The sequence below is a fragment of the Battus philenor genome, unplaced genomic scaffold (assembly GCF_028537555.1).
Source record: "Battus philenor isolate CCGP_79_NKW_IND1 unplaced genomic scaffold, ilBatPhil1.0.hap1 SCAF_25, whole genome shotgun sequence".
Lineage (NCBI taxonomy): Eukaryota > Metazoa > Arthropoda > Insecta > Lepidoptera > Papilionidae > Battus > Battus philenor.
Genome location: NW_027181688.1, coordinates 8,035,915 through 8,060,667, shown reverse-complemented (window position 1 = coordinate 8,060,667; position 24,753 = coordinate 8,035,915).

Here is a 24,753-nt window from a genome sequence, read left to right as displayed (position 1 = left end):
ACTTATGAGTTTAATATTCAAGACAAGTTTTAAAGCAAAATTTTAAATCAAATCAATTTGCCACTTACAAGCTTCTTTGAAAATAGACTATGCTATTTTTGATAAATTATTCAATACGGTTGGTTATTTGTCTAAAATCTCCAATGATAAATGTACAACTCCTTTGTCGAAAAAGCTTTAAAAGTTGTACACCTATTTTCAATTACCATGTTTAAAATGGTTATTATGAAATGTGGAACATTTTTTTCTCTATTTAAATGAGAAGTACCAGTACCTTCCAGTGGTACAAAGTCTGCAGCGATAGATAGCTAACATCGCTGAATGCAGACATCAGCACCGGTAATTATGGCGATCTTTGAAGGAGGCATATGCCTTGCAGTTACCGTCAATCAGCTAAAAAGAATAAAAAGAATTATAAAAAGATTTTATGTACTACGTTCTGTCCTCATGGAATTTTTACTGTCAGAAGTTATTAGCCTACGGAATTCAAATAGAAAAACTCAGTTTTTACAACATATTTCACAATTATCACGTTATTTACGGATTAAATGTAGAATAAGTAATTTAATTTATCATTTATGAATTTTGACTACTGTTAAATGACAATATACATTTTCAGAGCGTGAAGTTTCGTTAGTCACCTCTGGATAGTTACATTTTCTGTAATTAAGCAAGATAAGATTCTTCATAATTTTCTCAATCTTTTTTCCGTAAATATCTTTCATGAAGTATTAGAAAACTTAAAGTTATAATTGTAAATATTTAAATCGTTATCACTTCTGGCGTGATCAAGTGAAATTAAAACTAACTTATATATACAGGATGATTGGATGTAGGTGTAAAGGGGATTAACGCATTTAATGTTCATTAATGTATAGTGCATTACTTTAAAGATTCAATGAATATAGAAATTATAGATATCGTAATGATAACACTATAAAATAAAATTAATTACTGTTTAGTATCTGTCCCTGGAACAATATGTACTGCCAGAAGTTATTGGCTTCTCACATCCCTATAGAAGAAATAAATTAATGTAACAAATTTCAGAGAGATCACTTTATTTTGGGTAATTGTGTAAATAAATGTAACAAAAAGGTTTAAAAGTTTTTTGCTAACAAGCTGCCTATACATTCACTTCTTTTGCCTTGTATCTGTATATATATGTACTAGTTTCAGTTGCAAGAAGCTTCCATAGTTTGTGGATTAGCCGATAGTATATCTGGGTTAAGTCGTTCATAACTAAACTAAGTCATGTTAGAGGAAGCTCAGCGATAATTAAACTCCGCAAGACAACACAGTTAATTACTCTGGAGTTGACAGTTAGTTCAACTACGCGATTCAAATATAACTCATTGAAGTGAAGAGACGACGGAATGGATTATTGCCAGAGACGCAAAAAATTCCGAATTCCCTTTTTTTACTTTTCCCATTTCATTACGTAATATTTCTCTTGAGTTCGATTCTTATAACAATATCCTCTCGTTGTCATACATTTTAAACATTCTCCATCAATGACATCGGTGTGCATTATGGACATTTTTTAGTTTGACTATTTTGTAAAAACTTTTAAAAACTATCAAAACATTGCATCCTTACTTTTAAATTATTAAAGGTATGCAAACCGTACGTTTATACTATAGTATTTTTTTTCCAGTACAAATAAGTAGTATTTCTTTTAAAGCAACAAAAATGTTTATTTAAATCTGGAAGAAAATCTTAACACATAGTTATAGAAAGCGAGACTAGGTGATATAGATTTTATTACTCTTTATTCAACTGGTTATTTTTTTAAATAAGAAACATTTTTTTGTAAAAGTTTATTTTTAACAATTTCTCATGTTTAATATTTTGTTTAAAAATATTACAACTTTCTGTTATTTAAAGAACAAAGAAAAAAACTCGCTTCACCGCAATAGCATCGTGCAGTTTTGTATAATTCTACACTAGTTTGAAATAAAAACGGAAGCGAACTTTACTTTAGGCAAGTCTCATTGGTTAGTACTAAGCGGTTTGCATTCGAATTGAGTGCGACGAATGCAATGCAATTGTTTTAAAGTAATGAACGCAAATAAATTACGAAGAACTTTCCTTAACTAATAAAACAGTAATGTTGAGGACGTCTGGCATTGCGCAGAGCGGCCATATGCAAAGCCCTTCCCCACGTCCCGCGCCCCGCTCCCCGCACCTAGAGGGCCAGCGCCGAGCGTGCATACGCGGAACCCCACCCCGCTACCCACGCCCTAATATCCAGCGCATAGACCACAGGGTAAATGAAAATTAGGACCGGGATACCGTAAACCACTGCTACTATCTCGCGGCCACTACCTTTGTGACTTCCTCATCTTCCCGTCGAGTACTGAAACGGGTTCGGAAACTCGAATCCTGTACTTTTATATAGTTCACTGACACCTCCGTTCCGTGAACTCGTTTCCGATGAATCTGTAAAAGCCACAAGGTTAACAGGAAGAACTTCACATGAGACAATAAGCAATAGGATACCGTAACCAACAGAACTCTCAGACACGGTACCTCGAAACATTGTATATTTAGCTTGTAATTCAAGTCAATAATTGTGTTTGTCTACTTCATCTTCCTGCGTATTTCTTTTTGGAGTTTAACCCCGCGTGTCATGCTATAGTCTACTAAATGTCAACGTGAATAGCTCCTCTGTGGAAAGAGAACGACTGCAATAAGTGATAAAAGAAATATTTAAATAAAGTATTGTTGCGGCAAATATCACATTGGAATGGCATTAAATGTGATTTTTATTATTTCACGAAGACTGACTAAGAATGGGCAATAGGCAGGCTGTTGTGATCTTAACATTCTGGAACTGAAACCGGGGAATGACCGACAAAAGACCTCATTAATATCATCGGAAGACGTTGGATACAGGCCGCTTCCAACCCCCTTTATTGGAAATACACATCAACGTGCTGGAATTATTATAATGAATCTTGTATATTATTATAATAAAAGTGGACTAATCTACTATAGTATACCTTAACCCTTAGTAGCCTGATTTACGAAAGTGATTTTTTTTAATATTACTGTATTTGCTTGAAGGTCTAGATGAAGGGATAAATAGATTTTTATTTTAATTTCGTTGGAAAGAATATCATACAACAGTAAAATACGTACAGCCAACCTATAAAAAAACTAATAGTAATGTGAACATTCGGCTTAAAAGATTGATATCAAAATTTAAACTGGAGGTTGTTAAGGATAGCATTCATATACGATTGTTATTTATTGCCAAATTAAAATATCAAATATTTGACTTTTATTTTATTTACTATGTATTCTAGAATCGTAAACATTTTCGGTTATAAAGTTTGTCTAAGCTTCCGTGCAGAAGTTTCTTCAGTAATAGACGTTCTTTTAAATAAACATAATTCAAAACATCTTTATTCAATTAGTCATTAATTATTTATATTATGTTATACAATTATACGCACTTTTAAATCGTCGATTCTTTTAACATTACAAATACGGTTCGGATAGCTGACCTTCAAGATTAAGTGAAAGCATCTTTTATTCTGAAACTTTCCTGAGGGAAAATATGCAATTAAGAGAAACTGAAAAATTTAATCGTATATATTGACTTTTGAAATACGTATTCATCAATAATACATATATATAAAAATAAATATATATTGACCCATATAATATAAAAGAACTTATTCGACAAGAGACTTTAAATACAAATACGCGTATTGTATCCACAACCAAATGTCAAGTTGATACTTATCATAAAACGGGTGAATTGATTTCAGAGAGAAATTATATTTCAAGTTAATTTCGTAATTAGCAAAATGCAAATTCGGATTATTTCGATTGCTACTCTGTTAATTTGCAATATTCTAGTAATGTTTTCGTATATTAAATAGTAATTATTATAATTAATACAGAGTATTAAGATGCTGCAAAATACTCCACGAATTCCGTTCACATTACTCGGAACGAATTTATGTACGAAATACTAAAGTACTGTCGCAAGCCAACAAACAATGCACAAGAATTTGTCAATTTTATAAAGTAGATTATCTAAGCGAATGGTATGTTAGGGAAAAGCTCCTGTAGTGCACTAAAAATTTCCACAGTTCGATCTCAGACCTTGTGTTGTTGTTGTCCTTTTCTTTTTTCCTCAAATTTAATTAGAAATTTCTAGAAAATTGTAAACCAAAAGCCAAACTAAACAAAAAAAGTTTAGTAAGAAATTAGCACGAAAAATTTAATTTCTGATTCAGGAAGGACTAAGAAATCCAGAAGACAATAAGAGAAGATTTGGTGAATAAAAATAAGAAAAATGTTACACGGAAGTGGTTTAACGCGAGTAAGGCGGAAACGAAAAGGAAGCGTCAGAAATAACAACCGCAAATGTAAGACGTTATGTTTTCCTGTTGTTCTGGGCTCACTGCATCCGTAAAAGTTTGAGAAAATTTAATTTTATGTTTTGCGAAATACACTTCGCGGTTTTCCCGAGGGAGCGATTTCGAACACGTGGACTTTAATAATTTCATCGAATATTTATTTGAAATGTTTTTTACGTTAGAAACGTAACTTATCAGCTTTCAGCTTCTATGGATTCACCGTATGACTGCTGCACAGTGTTCAGTGAGGTTTTAGTAAGGCCTCCATAGTAATGCGTTCACCTTTCATCGACCAGACTTCTCAGACCACCTACTCAATCAAATTTTGAATGATTTTACTAACGCGGCTTCAGAAGTCTATAGAGAGATTTCGCTAATATTTCTCGCCATTAACGAAAAATTGCCTAAAATCTAAAAATTGTTTACACCACAAAGTCTACGTATAAACAATAAAATACTACAGACGATTTCAGATCTGCCACTGGAGAAATTTTAAACGAAAAATAAAAAAATATTATTGCAAAAAGTATACTATTCTATCTAAAAATACTATACTTATGTTAATGCATGGAACTAAATGTTGTTGATGCTCACTCAGAAAGCTAGTTATTATCAAGTACTCTTTATAAAACTATATTTGTAAAGAGCAACTATTGAGTTTCTCGCCGGCTCTTCTAAGCAGAACTGCTTTTCGAACCGGTGGTAGCTTCCTGTAGTAAAAACAATGCCTGTAGTTTATGTTAATTCACGATTTTAAAGTGTTTGTAATAACCTATACGAATTAATAGTATTTTGATTTTGATAATTTAAACTTGAAAAACATTTGTAATATATATCTATTGAATATTCTCACGAAAGCAAATTTACTGTACGAAGCAGTGATTTATAGTCATTTACGTTAAAATGAGATATGATAATGTTTTGACACTCGCAACGCCATGTTTGCCTGCCTCGCCTAAAAACAAGATAGCAGTACATACATAGTAAATAAAAGCACAGTAATGTTACCAACAGCGGTATTCAAAGGAGAATTTCGTTATAACTGCTTGGCGACGTCGTTTGAATATTACAGACGTTAGCGCGTTGTCTTGATGACATTATATATACGTATATAGATAGTTCCGACAAACTTCGTACTACCAGAAGATACTGGCCCGTCGAATTTCAAAATTTATGTACCATATTTAGGAATAATCCCGTAATTTATTTATAAAACATTAAATAAATGAATAAATATTGTAATCTACAAATACAACGCGTAAAATGTGGCAAAGTTCATAGCGAGCCGTTTCAAATGTGCAAAATTTTAGATAATTTACATTTTGTTTTCTCTAAGAACCCTCTCCAATATAATAGGGGTGTTATAAAAATTATTAATGAAATCGAAAAGCTTGAGCAGTGATAGCTTAGCGGTACAGGCCTAAGACTTGCAATAGTAGATCACGGATTCTATTCCCGGCATACATTCTTATAATTACTATTATATAATTCACACTGTTACATTAATTATAAAGGATTGTCACTGCTCACAAAGAAGTTTCCAGAAGAAGAGCAGCATTGTCCGCTGCATACAGATCTTTGGGGAAGGCCTATGCCGTGCAGTGGACTTCTTCAGGCTGAAAAAGCATACGACTTTTTATATTTATTTATTAAATGACTAGTATCTCCATCAACCTACGTACTGTCAAAAGTTACAGGCCTAACGCAGACCATTATAAAAATAAATAAATGAAGCGTACGTCACAAAAAAAGATTTTATACAAAAAAAATAATTCTGTTTTACAAACTACAAGACGTAACTTAGTAATAATGTTTTTATATTTACATTGTAATGCTTAAAGGAAATTTAAATTCACTAAGGGGTTTGAGAGTGGAAAAAGTGTGGTTTTTACTATTTTATAAATAATTTTCTACTTATTCTCATTACAAGAACTAGCCGTGTTTTAACGCTAATGTAAAAAAAATAGTAAAAATGGTCGAACCGTTGCTTAATTTTAAATGTTCCACATTTGTAAATTAATTTTTGTTTATAGAGAATATTCGCATTTAGTGAGTGGCAGTGAAAAACCTGCCACGCAAGTATTGCTCCCTTTTACGTTGGCGAGAAAAATGGAAGCCATTTGTGACATGTGGTGCACTTTCCAGATACTATTTACGATTGTGTTTGACCCAGGCACATTCATTTCAAGCTTTAGACGTCTACTGCTGGAGATGGCCCTTCTTAGAGCTTTTCAATAGTACTCGTTGAAAGCAGCCTACATCAAGCGCCTTCGACGACCTTCGGTGCACTGGGTCTGTGGTCTCCTCTCCAGAACCAAGAATGCCAGTAAGAAAAGGACCAATATTTAGCCACTTCCGCACATGCAGTGGTAGTCGTGCAACAAAGTGCACCGCCCGCGAGCCCGCTGATAAATGCGTATGCGGCAAACAATGCAAATCACACAACCGCTACCGCCAAACCACTCAACACGTGTTTCACCCCTCCACGGGGCATCCTCAGGAGTTATACTACACTAATCGGTGTGTAGGATGGACTTCCGCAAGGTAACGCCTGATTCCATTAAATATTTAAGAATGCCAGTGTCGCAAGCAAACACTATTGCAGCGATTTTCTCATTATCTGCGTCCGATTTCAAATCGGCATTCGAATCTTAATTCAAACGTGTAATAAAAATTAAAATTTTTAATGTATTGATCGTCGTAGTGAGTGTGCCAGTAATGTGGCGAGTTCTAATAAATGCTACAAATTCATTATGAATGTATTTACATGCACTTTTGACAGTAAGATTGTAAGTAGTAAGTTACCACCAGCTCGGAATGCTGATCTGCAGAGATGAGCCGACCAAAAACTCAACAGTTGCTTTTGAAATGAAATGTAACAATTTCACACATTTGCGATCATAAAATTAAGTGCGAGATTTGTTTAGAGACTTATTTCTATCTGCTAAAAAGTGTTTAGACGAAATTTCCCAGCGAATATTGACCGGTCGTTACAAAAAGTCGAAAGTTCGTCGTCGCGGCACAAGTTTTAATGGGGCCTTAGTTAAGGTGCCCCGGATCGAGTCACCGCTCAGGTTTCTTGTTAACCCCTACCTTAATTAGCGTCCCTTGTGAAATATTTACCTTACAACGAGAATAATGCCCTTTTTAAAGTCATATACACACAATAATGTTCACATACAATAGTCGGCATACACAAACTAAGAGTAATAATTTAAATATAAGCTTATTGACGTAGATTACATACTCTGTAGCAGCCCAGTGGTAGAGGACTGATACATGCGTTTTGGTTCGATTCCCGGTATACAATCTTATATAATTCACACTTATACATTAATTATATGTAATTAACATTGCTCTCATATAAGTTCTTAAAGGATGAACAGCAGCGTACTCTGCGATCTCCATAGATATCTTTGAGGAAGACGTGGAGGGTCTTGGACCTGGAAGATTTGGAAGATTATGCAGTGGGAGTCTATGAGCTGAAGCGACGACTACCACGATATAACTAATGTATGCACGCATGTATCCGTTATTTTTTTTGGCCCCCGCTATTGGGGATCTCTCCTTCCACCCCCTATTTTATTGGGAACAGGGTTTTGTATTTCTTAATAATTTTTTTTCAATAGAATTTTTATTTTCGTTCTGGTCTTCCATAATACACAATAGCTTTTTTCCTCCTTCTATCATTCTACAATTCTATCTTCCTTTCTCAATCATTCCATTCCTTTCTTACATCCACAAACACTTCAGTTATCCATTTCTATTACAGTATCACATGTATCCGTTATTGTAGTGTTATGGAGTCTTAGCGTTGCGCCGAGATGACCAGATGGCGACCTTTCTAACCAGTAGTAATAAATAAGTGGTAGTAGTAATAACTAGAGATCCTTGTACCTTATCCACTCTTTCTCAGATACTGTACCTTGTAACAAGGTGTAATTAGGTTTTTTGTATAAATTTTTATTTGAACCAATATTTGTAACCAGTAGTAAGCTACGAGCTTCTTAGCTGTATTTTGCATCTGTGAAATACGTCTGGAAACACATCGTGTTGCTAAATAAAATGTTAAACAATTAGTAATAAAAAAAATCCAAATAAAAAGATAACCTAGATATACAACCCACAAACCTGAAAGTAATATACAAGCTAAGAATAATATTATAATATAATTAATTTGTAAGTTATATATTAACAGTATAGGCACAGTATATTGGCTGGTGTAGCACAAGAAATTGTTAAATAATAAGAAAAAATGTAAATTAAAAACCCTATGGTCTCAAGTCTCAGCCGATTAATAGTAAAGGATGCAAGCCGTAAAATAGCCGTAAAATTTCAGCACATAATGTCTTTAAAGAAAGTTTACATTTGGGTGAAACTAACTAAACTTTTAAAGTACTTAGACCATAGCAAACTACGAAAATAAAACAATAAGTTATCAGAATGCCAGACAATTTACATACAACTTTCAAGTTTTTCGACATCTTGTTTCTAAAAGAAGCTCATTTTAACATTAGATAAATGTAATATTTATTAGTTATAGGTACATAACATTCAAAAATTTTAATGTTTGGAAGCAAAAGCTTTTAAATCTTTAACACCTATTTCCAATCAACTTGTACAAAATTATCACTCTGTTATAAGTAACATTAATTTATACGACAGGTCAATAACTGGCGATAATAAAAAGTCAAAAGTCACATATTCATTCATCCATGTCAGTGCCCACTTAATTACCTATAGTTCTGGCGGCCGGCCCGCCATCAGTTCATGATTTGCCCCAGTGGACCCTAGTCTTAATATGTCTGTGCAACCCTGCACTAGATGAACCGATGACCTATTCAAGGTCGTACGTAGTCCGATGCAAAACCGGTCATTATGTCGATCTTTGACAGACTTCTGTCTGGGCGGTGGGCGTTTAAAGACAATAAAGAATTGATAATAATTTATTAAAGTTATTCTGGAATAGTATTCAATATTTTTCGAATGTACGAGAGTATTATTTTTGCTGTCGGCGGGCCATCAGTATTCGACCAGCGGGCCGCGGTCTGTGCATCCATGATCTATTGGGTCTCTACGCCACGTCCAGCTGTACCTTTCGATCCTTACGGCCGTAAACTGCATGAACGAAAACATTTACATATACAGAAAGTAAACAAAAATTAATTTTAATGCATAGTAATCCAAATTTTGAAAACGCTTTTCCTAAGTATTTTATCATTACACTATTTATTATTTTCATTTATTTTATGAAATCTTAACTATAATGATGTCACAAAAGTAAGTATATATTTGCGTTAAATACTTTCAAGTTGTACAAATCACTACATTCAGCAAAAAGACTTAAAAATGCACTGCAAAATTCAATTACTACGTGAGTTATTGCATTAGGATGTCGGGGGCTTGACTCCATAAACCAAGTAATTGAGCAACTTTGAAAGTTTTCCTACATCTTGTTTACGGAAGAAGCATATTTTAATATTAGACGAGTGTATAAGAAGAAATAAAACAGAGCAGTAAGGGTTGGGTAGAATCAGAAATTTATGTAAATGTGCATGTAGGTATTAACTAGAAAATTATAAAAATTGTATAGGAATGTAATTAAATAAACAAATAGGAGGTATAAAACTTAAGACAAAAATTGAATTGTACTGCGAGGTAAAAGGAAACCTACTATGATATTTTAGGAGCGAAGGAGAAGCAAGGAAGGAAAAGATATTGTGAAGAAAAGTAAAGAAATATATGAGTGAAATTGTTACGGAAAAAAGGAGAGTAAAAAAACAGAAATAGGTGTGAAAAAAATGATTGAATTGTAAAAAAAAACCACGTCACTCCGAAGATAGGGGTGAACCCAATAACGTCCCAATAAAGGAGGCAATAAAAAATTCTTATGGAATCTCTCAATATGATCTATGTAAATAAATTAAAGCTACCACACTTGACTATCATATACTACGGACACGAGTATAGTGAAGTGTTTTAAGAGCTGCAACATCCTCAATAGCTTACAACACCTGGAACAAATTCCTGTATCAATAACGCTTCTTCAGTTATATTATCTACATGAGGTTTATATAACATTTGGCTAACGAATTACGCTCCCAGATGACGTACGACAATGTTTCTTTCAATATTTAGTAATGCATGCAAAGCAAAGACATTGGTATTTTTAACATTAATTGTTTAACTGCATAATATTTACTTAAATTTAACAAATCGTTTCATAGACTGACGCATTCTGATGTGATTTATTTACAATTTTTTTTGTCATCTTATGTAGATGTCGACGTAAAATGTCGATCAGATTTGATGTAATTATTATTTTTGTGTTTATTAATATAGTATCTCTATGCTCAAACAGGCACTCATTAAGCTACGATCATCTAACCCTATATTTAACGAGAACTTAATTGCGTATGTTCACACAGTATAATCTTCTTATTCCAAAGGAATATGTTACGTAATTATGCCGCGAAAATGAAAATTATGAATATGGTAATAAACGTAGTGGCAATAAGGTTGAATTTACGTAGATATTAGCTCCTTTGATACATGGTAACACTAGTCCGCATAAAGAACACTGAATTGTTTAAATTTAAATATGCGAATTTTTTTTATTATTATTTATATTTAAATCGCTAAATAAAATAGCTGCATTGATCAACTTGAAAACTACATTAATATGAACACAGCATCTGTATCCTTTAGTATCTAATATATATATGTACTGACTTATTTTAACTATTCTTATTCAAAGGGGCAACCAACACAGCGCTCAAAACAAATAACGTTATGGTCTCCAGAAACGCGATGGTGCAGAGGACCTTGTAAAAGTTTTGGGAACCTTCAACCGGATCTATTTGAATTCTTAGGTAGAGGTCTATGTCCAGCTGTGGACCTCCTACTGCTGGGATAATGACAATGATGATGAACTAATAAAACGATAAATGAGACATGTGAAAACCCAAATTACTTAAGTGATTTAATTTGGCGCCAGGCCAATAAACGGTTTATTATGTTTTACACCATTTTAATTATATTAATAAAGTTACTAAGTGGAGTTAAGTGAGGCATTAGTGATCTTAAAAAATAAATATAAAATCTTTTGATGGTTTTCTAAACCGTCTTACATTGTAACATTTTAAACTTTTCTAGAAGATGTAACATTTCTCTGTAACAAAATTACATTGTTTTCATCGCGTAAAGTCGCCAACCAAACGGAATTCCAATATGGCGACAATCGAAATGTCAATTTCAGACTTGATTTCCGATTGACGGCGGCGGAACGTTCCGGAATCCGTGGAACAAACGTAACAAGTGATATATAGACCGTTACATACTTGCTTCGCTGGAACTTCTTTATAAAACCCAGTTTTAATCAAGAACTCTGAAGACTTGGCTCAATTGCTAGCCTATATTTGTAAAAAAATAATGCTTTAGACGAGAAGTCTCTCATGTTGAGCTGGTATGTGATCCTTGTGATACAGGTTAACGTTTTATTAAGGTTACATTCGGGAAAACCTTTTCATCAAAGAAAAGGCCCTTCTAGGGAATTTAAAAGCTTTTCCTTGTTGCAATTTTTTCTTGTTTTTATGTTAATTTAATTGTATTTTTTGTTCATTAACCTATCATTCTTACTTTCAAACATATCTTAGCGTTTATTTATTTATTTGGATGCCAACAACAGTACACATAAATTAAACTGTGATGCAATTACACTTGGATAATCCTCGTGGAACGCATGCCATGTCGGTTTTGCAATTGAGATCAGCCAAGTACAGTGACACCCACCTCTGTTTCTAAGCAATAGTTCCACATTTACTTCACTTTTTATTTTTACTAGCTTTACGGATTAAGAAGTTAAAGTCGCAGTAGATAGACCGCATAGTAAGCAGAGGTAATGTCTGCAAGATCTAGTGTGAAGAATCTAAGGTGAAGACCTTTGTATAGCAGTGCATATACTACGGCTGAAATGGAGATGAATAAACGGTTTGGGATTATCCTGTCTACATAAATGTACTTACTGGGAAGAAGAGAGAAGTCACATCAACTGAAGACAATAAAAAATAAGCAGGATGCTGAATCAGTTAATTAACATTTAATTATAGGTAAAACTGCTTTATCTAGTCAACTTATCTAATATTAATTCTCTGTCCGATTAGTCGAATAGTTTTATTCTGGTTACAGGTGCAGCAGCTTTAACAACGTAAAATGTAAAGATTATTCTTTAGCTTTGTAAAGTGATCACTCTGAAATATGTAACCTTATATTCCTTTTTCTTTTAGAATTTGACAGTCCGATAAAATCCAGGAGTACAAAGTCTGCAGAAACAGATAATAAACGATGTATGTAGTAATCTGAATATTAAAAATTATTTTTATTGTTATTATAACATTATGAATATGTTATTTATTATTTCTAAAAGATATAGTTTTTGATAAAATACATCATACATTTATAGACAGGATATGACCTATACATTCACCTCTTAAAAGCGTTTACACCTATACCGATCAGCCGTTATATGTAATTACAGGCCTGTTGCAAAAAAATCTTAAAATTAAAGTAACGACCGCAATATAGCGATATGAGTTTTCTATTTAAAAATTCTTAATTAAACCATATTGCTATAGGCAAATCGACACTCAAGCTGTATTGAATGCTATTTATAGCTTCTTAAATTTACCAAAACATATCTTCTTTTCAGTTTAATCTATTTATGTATAAAATTATGAAAACGCAGCCAACCGAGCTTATAATTAAGCTGGGAAAATTAAGAGTCGACGTCTAATTTACCTCGAACGCTAGCAAGTCAATTACAGTTCAACTAGCACTTAAAAGTCGTAATTTTTTTTGCTTGATTATCTTAAATGTTTTTATTAATATTTTTTCAAATTAAGAACTTATAACGAATAATCGCCTATTAATTCATGCTGAACATAGCACGGAAACGGCTCGCATATGGTTATACCCAGGGCATGGACCTTAAGAATGAATGGATGAATGAATGAATAAGTACAAAAATAAATATGGCGCGAAGTTTCACATTGTATGATTTCATTTATAATAAACATTTAAATAATAAGAACATTGCATAAGCGTTTAATGTTTATCAATCAATTTTGCATATAGAACAGTTATTAAGATTAGAAACTTACTTTAAGATAATTACTATACAGAGAGATTGTGGTTACAGATGCAAAATCTTTAAAATTGTGTAGGTTATTTGCTGTCAATTAATGTTCGGTTTCAGAAATGATAAATAACGTAAGAAAACGCTTTTCGATATTCGGATTACTACATATTAAAATAAATAATAGTTATATACTACTATATATTCTATATATAGTAGTATACAAGTATTATTATTTTATATTATCTATTATATTTTACTATACATATATTACTATATATTCCTGCAGCCTACTTATGCCTGAAATTATTAATTTATCACATTGAAATACAAAAAAATAAACTAATATAACAAATTTAAGAGTGATGAACCCTTTATACAGTATGAGTGGAAATAAGTTGCAGGCAAACGAGCTATACATTCATCCCTTAAAAGTTTAAACGCCAACACATAATCAATCAATGTTTATAATATTAAATAAAAAATGTGTAATGTAACTTTGCACCAAAAATACGCTAAATCATTTAACGAAAATACTTATTATTTCAATATACGGCACAACTTTATTTACATTTATTCGTCTCAAGTATGCAAATTAAACAGAGAGGTTGAATTGAATATTACAATGTAAATATTTACATGTACACGATATCAAATATAATTTATAATAATTTAAGAATATTCGTAAAATATATGTTTTCACAATTTCTCATTTTCTAATAATATGACAGAAATGAAAAGCTACGCGCGCTCTGATACCATAAATATTCATTGTTACAACAATAACAGGTTCCTTTGTAAATAGGTATGATACAGTTCTCCATAATATTTTCGTTATTGTTTTTTTTATATTTACAATATTTTTTTGTTCAAATAATCAAAAAAGTAATATTTGCCGATTGTCGTACATGCAGCGGGACGATTTATCTTCAAACAGTTCTAAGCCTCAAAGGAAGATATCACTGCTAAAATAAATAATAATTAGACTAAAGAATTAGGGTAAAAAGATTATGGAGCCGGTAGACGTGGCGTGGGTAGGCCTCCCACTATGTGGACCAACGTGGGAAGTTGCTCCATGCGGGCATGACTGGTCATCGCGGTAATTTTACAAGAGAATGAATGGTCTGAAAATTATAGCAAATATGAAGGATGAAAGAGGGGAGAAAGAGAGAAATTATAAAGGATGATAGAGAGAGGAGATAAAATTACGGAGGTTTATATCTTTGTCACAAAAATATGCGTGCGAGTGCGTCTGTCGATAAAGAGAGGAAAAAAGAGCGCAAAGAGTTGTGATAGCTAATACGATTTATGTAAAAGTTTAAAATAAAACCATTTAAATTTTTTGTAGCCCAAATGCTACATAAATTATACAAACAAATGTGTATACTTTTAGAGCCGTAGCTTCAAATATATTTACTTGTAATCTATTTATAATTCAACATACTCCTTCAACGGACAAACATCACAAGAATCTATTCAACATATTCTCGGGCAATTAATATTAACGTACATTCCTCGTCGCAACTATTTACTGTTAATTGCATTATATTCTACAGCTATACAATGTTCATTTGTCTCTCAAAGAGACGTTAATAATGTGCCCTATATCTTGTCTCTAATTATATACTGTCTTGACTACAAACAAAATATCTTTTACACTAAACACACAGACAGTTTCAAATTTTTATAGATATTTTGATTGCTGGTTGCGGATTGTTCACAATTAAAGTAATTGAAAACAAATAATCTTAGAATATTGTTACGATATATGTCAATATTGTGGAAAACTATAATATTTAAATGTATTCGTTCAAAAAAGTTGTTTTGTTTTATTGTTATGTCATTTATTATTAGTATTTATAAATATCCTTACACAAACATAAGTCATATTTGTATGTATTAATATTTGTTAAGATATTATATGTTGAACCATTCTTTACAATGTACACGATGACTCCCCACTACCTGACTTTCTTGTTTCCGTAACATAGTTCGCCATTGTCGTCTTCATTTCAGCCCATAAATGTCCACCACAAAGTATAAGTCTCCCTAAAAGATATCTACTGGGGAATACACCAAAATCGCCCAATTTGGTACGTGGGTTGGCGATTGCGTTGTGGTATTATGGTACGCAGGACGCTGCTGCTTATCTTCTAGAAACTTGTTTGCGATTAATTGCAATTCCATATAATTTATTCACAAAGCATGAGTTATATACCTATACATAGCTGTATGCTGGGAAACGAGCCCGCGTGCTACTATCGTAAGTCTTTATACCCTACCGCAGGACTGCCTCTGCTCATACTATAGTAGTCTGAAGGAAACTGCGTTAAGTGATAAGACAGCTGTTGTACTTTTAGATGTTATAACTATTTGTTTTTCATTGTGATGTTTACATACACAATAAAATGTATCAAATAACACCATAGCTAAAGAAGTCGTTAGACTGCTGAAAATTCTTTCAGATATTTCAATATAATTTTACAAACAACCAGTAGATTTTTAAAAATACAATTTTGGATAAATTAGAGAGTTGGAAGTATTATCTCTCTATAACATGAAGTCACCGCATATTGTGTGTATCTGCACTACTCTTTTATTGTATCTACATTTATAAATTTTTGTTTCAAGTCAAATCAGAGTGCAAATTTGTCCTTCGCAAATATTGTATCAGATGCCTTCGACATGTTACAAATCTAACACCCACAAATTCACTTAACATATTGTTACGTACTGTAGGTTCTGAGTCGAAATGAAACACCACTGGTTCACAAGGAGTCTTTATTCACAAATCACTTTAACACAAAGTATACTTTCGCTTAGTCTAAACTACGCTTCCAAATCGCATAAGTAATCACTGTCCAAATAACTTACCAAATATTCACTTTTATATCACTGATCGTAGATCTTAATCTTATAACTCGAAAAATAACACTGATCTATTGACATGGGGAGTATACCTATTTATACTACGGATAAAGTTCTAGTATGTTCGAGATAGTACTCGGTTAGAATTTCCGAGAACCGTACACAAAAATATGTAAATTACTTCAAAGTTATGCGTGTTCACGGCACTTCTTGATCCTAGGGTTCCGTATTTATTGTTTAGGAGGTTCTGTAATTCGCGTTTTGTAACAATGTGTTTTCTTCCATAAAAATTATCCTCGTAAACCATTTAACAAAATTCGACTTACATTTATTTGTATTATGACAAACAAGCCGTCGCATTGATCTATCCATTAGCTTCGAAGCTGATAACAGTTATCTAAAGCTCTACTGTTTACACAACACTTTATCGACTATTGAAAGTTTTAGGGTTATCAAAATAAATACGGTAATGTGACTATGAAATTATTATTCTGTTTGGAAAAAATGTACAACAGATTTATCTAATGTTAACTATATATTCATATTATAATAACACTAATATTTGATGAAATTTCATGGTAGTTATATTTATAACAGTAAACTATGAAATGCTATATTTTAATTAACGAATCAATTGTTGCTATCTCTTAAAGATGAATAAATCGAAGTCTTAAGGTAAAGTAATGAACTAGAAAACTGATTCTTAAGTCGAAAGAAGAAGGAGATATGTACACATATTCTAATACATAAGCTAAACACATCCTCCAAGCAGCTAGCATTTAATAATCTGTTTACATTGTTTGTACTGTTTGTGGGTACATACTTACCAAGTATGACTAAGTAATCACTTAAAATTAGCTTTGTAAGTGATGTGGTCTTGATATTACAACCTTATCCTCAGCCTGTCTTTTCAGGTTTCTTTGCGTATGGTTAGGTAGTGATCATGATAAATAAAATGAGCGTAGGAAAAACAACTTTTTTCTTCATTTCTTTTTATACTTTGTTTTTATTCATTTTTTTAACGACTTTACAAGTCTATACAACATAGCTTGGCTGGAATCTAGCAACATGTTCTCTAAATTTGACGCTAATTTCTGGTTTAATTGACTTCAATTAGTCTTCCAGAATCGAGAGGTAATAATTAGGAAAATTTTGAATAACTTTTATCAGTAAAACCTTCACTACAAAACTTGATATATATTTGTTTAACTTGGCCATATATACTAGTCTATTAATTCGTGTCGGTCTTTAAAGCGCAGTAAAACGTCTCTAACATATATAAAAATGATAAAAATATATTCCGGCATATATTTATTTAAAGTTAGTGTTTTCCGTTGCTGAGAAGATATTAATACGATGCAGTTAGGGCTTACAAAACCGAAATAAAATCTGAATCTGAATACCGGTATTAAATATCTGAAATTAAAAAAATATCGGGATACCGATATTAAAACCGGTATTATTAGTAAAAGATACTAATTATATTTTTACTTACTTGTTAACAAATAATATAAGAAATCCGATAAATACTGTTCGGAAATGAGTAAATATTATTTATTAGTCTCGTAAGGCATTACATAATTGAAGAAGCAAAAATATAATTAAACCAAAAGTTTTTATGAAATAATAATAATAACTTGCGTTTTGTTTGTATAATATTATACCAAAATACTGGTATTTTTACATAAATACCGGTTTTTATAACGGACAAAAATCGTCCGGGATTCCGGTATTGTAAACCCTAGATTCTACGTAAGTCTCTTACAGAATGTTTTGTGAAGAAATAATTATGACAATACATATTCTGTATAATATAGTGTATAACAATTAAGTCTACCAACATAATAATATGTAACAAAAACAGAAAACTTCAAACGATTAGTGCAAGATGTTAATCTAAGCTTGTTATATTTTTATCCTTCATAAAAGTAGTTACTCTTTTGTGGGCAACTATATAACAATACACTCTCATGTAATGTCTTTGCAGTATTACATAATAAATTTAAAAAAGTTAATAAAGAAATAATTGTTGCAAATATAACAATTACAATGCCAAGAAATTTCAAGTGATAATAAAGCTTCGGAATAAATTTTTCTAATACGTTATTAAGGACATTGTAAAAATGACCACAAAAGCAAAAACTAATTCGTCCGAGTTTGCTATGATCAGTTCCTAGATCACTATAACTTTTTGTTGAAAGATGTTACTGTAGACGAACTTAATCTAACTCTAGCTATTATTAGGGTTTTTCTTCCGTTTATAAAACAACCTTGAATAATATTTAATTTCGTCTTAAAAACAAAATCTTCATGTTTAATAAAATAAACAAAACACATTAAAAATTTATTTAAGTAAATTAAGGTATAGTCTCTTGAGACATAAACCCTTTTTAAATTTCCTATTATTTACACGAAATATCGGGAAAAAAAAACTTTCTCTCGCTAAGGTTATTCTTATGACATACACTATAAACGATCGTAAGTGTGTATGGATAAATAAATGTTCAGTTTAACACAATAATAATAATCAAACTCAAATATACTAAAACTCGTATGAAAATATAAACGTCTGCATAACATTTCCAAAGTAATATAAGGATTGAATGTAGTGAAGCGACGTGTTAAGTGCAAAGGCTTTGTCTTTGTACAAGGCAAGACGTATTGCATTTTGAACGATCGTGCACACGAGGCAGATGTTAGACGAAATCCACTTACGGACCTTTAACAGGTGAGCCGTGAAACAATCGATTATGCGCCGAACGACGCTGAAGTAACACGGGTGATGTAAACTAGATAATGGTTGTGTTGGTTTTTTCCTGTCGAACAAGTTAATAAAAGGTTAAAAAGTCTATTATTAAACCATTTGTATTAAAGTTGTTAAAATAACCAATAGAAATATGTTATAAAATGGCTGTCCCATAATGAAACGTCAATCAGAGAGGTATAAAGTCGAAAAATAGAACTCCAGAAAATAATAAAATACTGTCGCGTACATTTTAAATTATTATATTTAGTATATATGAGGTATCCTATGATATTCTATTTATTATTATGACAGGAAATCTATACATTTCCCTTTTTTACTCTCCAATAAAGGACCGACTATTTATTTATTTAGGTACTCTTAAGTTAAAAGTACATTAAAAGTTGCCGTATAAATAATGATTCTTTTGTTTTCCTTTATAGGTGACACGACAACCACATCTATCAAAAAAAAATTGGAGAGAAAGATGATCGCACCTAAGAGGAAACATCTAGCTTACGACTTTAAATAACAAAAGAACTCCTAACTTGAATATGTTTCTTCCTGCGCGCAATCGCCTTCAAGGTTATGTGCTAAAGGTTAAGTTATGGATACAGGGAATTAATAAGTTGTTTCCTAAAGACTCTTTAAGAACCGCGAAAGATATTGATGACAAGCAAATGTTCAAATATTCTGTTATAAGTACTGCACATTCGAGAAATAGGAGAATGTAGCCCAACATTTGTCCAATAATGGGGCATACAGGATGTCTTTATGACACGTGGCCCTATAAACTCTAAAAGATTTCCTCAAAAGGTATGGTCTTTTAATATTTTATGCAAAAATAATATATCATGTATTAGGTGACAATCTTTGAGAAAGGGCATATTTAAATAACTTAGACGTTGAGTATAGCATGAGAAGCCTGGTAAAAGCTTTTTGTATCGCCTCAATCCGGCATGTCTCGATTTTGGTAATAAATTAATATTACTTTTAGTCGAACCTTTTTTATAAAACAGCCTTGAATAACATTTAATTTCGTCTTAAAAACTGGAATGTTTAATAAATTAAAGAAAACACATTAAAATTTTATTTACGTTAAGTAAAGTTAATTAACTTGTAAAAAATACGTATTTTATTTTACTTTACAATATTATACCTATTAATATTGTCTGTAGAGACACAAATCCTTTTCAATTTTTCATTATTTAATACGAAATATCCGAAGAAAAAACTTTCTCTCGCTAAGCGTTTTTATTACAAAATCACTTTCTTATACATAGCTAGATAAAAACCTATCACTATACTGTTACTATGACATTTATTTTACTTTATACTATATTAATATCTTAAATATTAGTGTATTTACGTGTGCATCATTGAATGAAGTGACAATGGGCGTGGCACATCGTGCCCACATCGGGCACTCGTGCAACTGACAGCTTTTGAGGTTAAAAGGCTATCACGTAGCGAACCCAAGCCGGTAGACGCGACGTGGGTACATTCCCTATTACACCGAAGATATAATTAATATCACGGGAAGTCGCTGGTTGAGGCCAGTTTAATAAGCGATCATCGTGGCGATTTTTAGGAGAGGCTTGAGCATTGCAGTGGAAATCTATCGACTGACATACTGATAATGTTTGTTTATGTAGCATCCAACACAAACTTCTAAATTTTTGTAAAAAGGCTCTGAAAAACGACAGACAGTCTACAAAATTAAAATATGTAATAAATTCATAACAAATGATTCACTTTTATAATATTAAGTAGAAATATATGCCGGTAAAGTGAAGGTGAAAAATATTTATAGCAATAAAAATACCGAAGATAAATAACATGCCTACGTTAAGGAAGGAGATTACAAAAGCTTGCGTGAGCTTATAAAGCTCATTATTGACTAAAAGAAACGGCGGGACAATTTTTCTCCATTATTATCTTTAAAAGCCTTACCAACTTTGTAAAAACGTTGAATCTCATAAAACTAATTAAATATTAAAAAGTCCTTTTTGCTTTCTCTCTCTTCCATAAAGCATGGTGTGATTAAAAAAATTGCATTAACATAAACTTTAAGAAAATCCTATTTAAAATGTGTATCAACAAATCCTTAAAAGGATAACTTTCTTTTTCCTTATACTTTGTTGTCTTAGCCTATAAATTTCCACCGCAAGGAATTGACCTCCCAAAGATATCTTTGTGGAGATATACAAAAACCGCCACGCTTTGCAGGCGGTTCCGCGGTAGCAATGTGGAATTATAGTACGCAGAGGATGTGGCGTCATATCCCTTGGAAATTTAGTAAGCAGTGTCAATCCTATATAATTAATGCACAAAATGTCAATTATAAAATATTGTATCTCAGAAGTCGAACTCATGACCTATGATCGCAAATTCTAGTCCTCCACCACTAGACTACCATTGCTGCCTTTTTACTAATTTAAGTTTTATTTTTATCAACGTAACATTACATAATACATGAAGTATATGTTTATTAATACTTTTGAATATTTCTAGCTGTCTCGACAGACTTTTATAAACAGTCTTGACTATTTTCAGAAGGTTTTATGGAATTGCAAAAATAAATCTATGTATCATGCTTATATTTCTCAGTCGTTTTATTTATAGAATAAATTTGAGATAAATAAATAAATTTTGTTATCGATAAATCAAAAAAAATTTAACATTTAACAAGTTACATAAATAATTTCATGCAATAAAAAAACTTTTTGTGTGTATGGATCGACGTATACTTAGAATTACAGTAAATCACGTTATTTGAAAATCCTCCACTATGCATCTTTTTGTCCATTGCTGAATATCTAGTAAACAAAGGTAAACCTCCGGCTTTATATAACCTATTTTTGGCATCGAGAAACGCCACGTTAAGTTCATGTTCCAGAATCGAAGTGTTTTTTTCCAAACAGCTCATGAAACTACGACCTCTAAAAAATTTGCTTGCGAATATTTCAGTCAGCCCCAGTTGTTCGAGCTCATTTCTTTCCATATGACTGAAAAAGTCGATTTAACGAAGTTAGTTTCTTATTACCTTTACTCTTCTATCGTGTTAGATAATATATCAAATTTGAAATATTATTGGAAAGTTTATAAAACCTAATGAAAAATGTAAAAGAATAAAGTTTCATTTGTTCTACGAAATTCCTCTTGGATTTTCGCATTAAAGAAGTTTTAATGCCAGAACCTAACGCTTTTCTCCTGAGCTTTCTTCATTTAAACTCGCTGTGCTGACTGTTCGAAACGTGACTTATTTAAATTTAATATATAGAAAATAAACTGCATTTGTTGTAATACTATATAAATATATATGCTATAAAGGTTGATGGGTTACAGATGTTTAGGTTAGGTTAGGTTAGGGATGTGCTTATTATTCATAGCTTATTTACTGGCAAAGAATAATATCAAGAAATCAGTGATTTCAGAAATAAAAAATGTAAAGCATAATAATAATTTTCTAAATTATTACTACATATTAAAAATGATTATTGTTTACAATCTATTCCTGTAAACTTTGTGATGCCAAGAATTTATTGGTCTGTTACATATCAAAAGAAAAATTTAATTAATGCAATCTATTTTGCAGTGATCACTTTATACAGGATGAATGGAAATAGTTATAATAGATTTAATTTTTTTAACAATTAAATTGTATATTTACCCATTAAAAGATTTTACAAAAATAACTAACTATCCTGCCTATTAATATATTATATGTATATAAATATGAGAATTTTATAAATGTTCGTACAGTAATAACAAGCATAACATATTCACTGAAACATTCCACTTACTGCGCAATTATGGTCGTTCCGAAAGCGAAGCAAAGGCGTTCGTAGCTAATCCTCTGCCAATTTTGGGACATCTCCTTAGGCAATAACACAGTAAAGCTTATTAATTTTTTTCTTCTTATTTATTTTATTTATGTCCAGCAATGGAAGTCTTACGGATGAAAGGTAGATTACGATGACTATATAGTATCCCTAGCTCTTACCCCAAACGTTTAGAACTTCGAGCCCTCGGTTTCTTATCTTTTATTTTCCCGTTCACTGTCAACAATTTGATGCTATTGCCATCTCTATTAACAATATAGTCAAAATATCTCGTGACAGACCTTGATTATTCTTCAATTAATTCTTTCGATATTGAGACTTGTTCAAAGTGGGCTATCCATATTGCTCTTGGTTAAGGCGTCGCTCAATTGTCTTAACCTATTTAACTAAACGCTAACTTAACTAGATGATGATGCAGCTGATGCCCTCCTGTAGCTAATTATGAATTGCAGCTTAGATGGACTTACTTACCTCGTGACACTGGGATCCCATAGAGACTATCCATATATATTCTCAATATACTGCGCCAGCTTTACATACCGAAAACATCGATATTCTACCGTGTCTCGACACCATAGCGAACGATGAGAAAGACATGTAAAGGAACATTAAAAGTACATACTAAAATTACAAAAAATACAGCGTGATTGATTATAGGTGTAACATCTGATATATTGGTAATTAACGTCGATTTTGCATTAGGCACTATTAGGTTAATAGTAATAGACATTAAGTATTAAATAATGCTTATTGCCTTTTCCAAACAAAATGACATCTTTTTAAACCTTAACGTCGGAATCACCACTGCCACCTTGTGTAACAGAACAACCTACAGAGTAATAGGTAAAAGAGGTTTAGCTCATTTTTCAGTAAAAACATGTCAGCAGGAACACATTCATTTATTCATGTCAGCTGATAGATGCTCGCCGCCCATGACACTAAAAATCGACACAGTGACCGCATCCGGCTACTTCCAGTGACCTTGAATCTGTCGTCAGTTTATCTAGTGGGTCCCAACGTCCACTATAAACTGATTATTCTGAAATATGTTATATTAATTATTTTTTTTCTGGGGGAGTGCTTTTTCTTACTAAATTTTATTGTGTTATTTATTATTTTTGGAACAATTATTATTTAGAGTTCAGCAAATGTGCTTTCTATTCAGCACTTTAAAGGTTTTACTACAATAACAAATCACTCTGTATATGAAGGAATATATCTAACAGAATTATGTAATACACTGCCCATTTCTGTGTACATCCTGTGGTAGACATGTAGGAAAAGCCTTCGGGCTCCTTGTCCAACTCTTGTTTCCTTTTTTATAGCTAACATATAATAGAAAAATCGGAACAAAACCTTCTGAAATGTTTGCCGGGTCTGGCCGTTTCTGATTACTTGTTAGCCTGTACGTTAATTAGTGAGTTACGAAAAACTTTTCCAGTAAAACAAACGATGTGATTTTTTATCTTTAATGGCCATGTCTAATCCAATTATATGTAACAGGAGATTTTTTTTAATGGTCTATGTTTGACCAATTTTGTTTATGAAACTTTTTGTCTATCGTGTCAATGATTATCTTACGAACAGACTGCGGATCAAACTGTCGACTAGACCATCGTATTATCGTTTTTTTTAATTGGAATTCAAAATACGTTTAATGAAGTAGGCATTTATACTTTTGAATCTTCAATTATTTATGATTATAAGTGGTAAGATACCACCACCGCGGAATGCTGGTGTGCTAAAAAGAGTCGACCATAATCTTCACAGTTGCTCTATTCAAATGAA